The sequence below is a fragment of the Cebus imitator genome, unplaced genomic scaffold (assembly GCF_001604975.1).
Source record: "Cebus imitator isolate Cc_AM_T3 unplaced genomic scaffold, Cebus_imitator-1.0 Scaffold399, whole genome shotgun sequence".
NCBI classification, from domain to species: Eukaryota; Metazoa; Chordata; class Mammalia; order Primates; family Cebidae; genus Cebus; species Cebus imitator.
Window position 1 is genome coordinate 133,310 of NW_016107714.1, and position 1,665 is coordinate 134,974.

A 1,665-nucleotide genomic window follows, 5' to 3' on the forward strand; every position below is an offset into this window, starting at 1 on the left:
AGACTCAAGGAAAAGAAAAAAAAAAAAGTGAGAGAGAAGCTTTATTAACATGATAAAATAAATCTTCTGATACAACACTCAGAATCATACTTAAGCAAATACTGATGCAGGGACAAGATAGATCCATTCTAACTACTATTATTGAACAGTATTCTGAAAGGATAATCTAGCCAATGCAATGAAGTAAGAGAAAGTATATTACTGGAAAGCAGACAGGTTTGGGCTACAAACTAAGTATCTGCCTAGAAACCTGAAGATAATAAACTCTAAAAAAATGATTAGACCTAATAAGAGAAAGGCACAAGGTTGTTCACTAAAAGATAACATTTTAAAACTTTGAAAATAGCTTTCCAGTATAGGTAATAGCCATTTGTGATTGGGGAGAAAACAATCTCATTCAGCACCTAGCAACTAAAAATATAAAATACTTTGGAACAAAGTTAACAGGAAATGTGCAAGCCTTGCATGAAGAAAACCACTAAGCTTTTCAGAGGGACATGAAGAAAATAAATGGAAAGACAGACGCACTATCGGTATTCTATGAGAGGAATATTTAATGTTTTAAAGATGTTACTTCTTTAAACCCAAAAATTTTAATGCAAGTCTACTAAAAAATACCACTTTTTAACTTAAGATTATTCTAAAATTAATCTGGAATATGTGTAATAACCATTTAAAAATTGAAAGAAAAGAATGTTGGGGGAAATTTTATTACCAAATCACACTTATTATAAACTATAAGTTAAAATAATTTGATTCTGACAGAGGACTAGATTAAGAATCAGCAAACTTTATTGCTGAAGGAAATAAGACTTAAAGAGTTTAAGTTGCCCAAGGCCACAGAACTCTAAATGAATAGTGTCAAACGTCCAAACCCACAGTCAACCACTGCAATGCTGCCTTCCTAAAATATACATAAATACATGTATTCAGAAAAACTTTGAATAAGAAGTACATTAAAATATTAATATTAGATATCTGTAGGTAATAGAATTATGAGATGACTGTTCTTTTTCCCCCATATCATTTTTTGAATTTTTTCAAATGTACTACAAAGAACGTGTATTGCTTTTATAATTAGACAAAAGGACAATAACTTCTATTTTCAGAAACCAAAACTTCATTGCCCCTTCAATGTAGGAATCCAGCCAAGACCTTATTCTTGGACAGCGTCAGTGAAAGGGACTTGGGAAAGCTCTTGGGCGTAGCAACAGAGGCATGTCATATATGGAAACCTTCCATGAGGGTGACCTCACCACTGGAACGCATTCAACATAAACCTTGCTGCAAGAACTAGCAGAGCTCTTTGGACAAAACATGGTGAGTGGAGAGCTGTGAAAGAACTGACCTAAAGAAGAGAGAAATGCTGGTCATATAGCCTGAAGAAGTCTTGGGTACCCGTCTGGGCTTAGCAGGTCTCCTTTATAATCTATTCCTAGAGAAGGATTATTTTTCCCAACCTCAGCCTTCTCTAAAAAAGAACTCCTACAATGGCCCAGGGTTATTTCTGTCTCTTTTTTTCTGGGCTTGCGTTAGAATGTAGGATGTTCCTTGTGTTGGACAAATCATAATGGGTTATTGGTGGGTGACAGAAGGGAAAACATTACCTAGACTAGAGGAAGTAGCACTATTCTTAGATATTCCTCCATCATTCCCTGTGGTTAG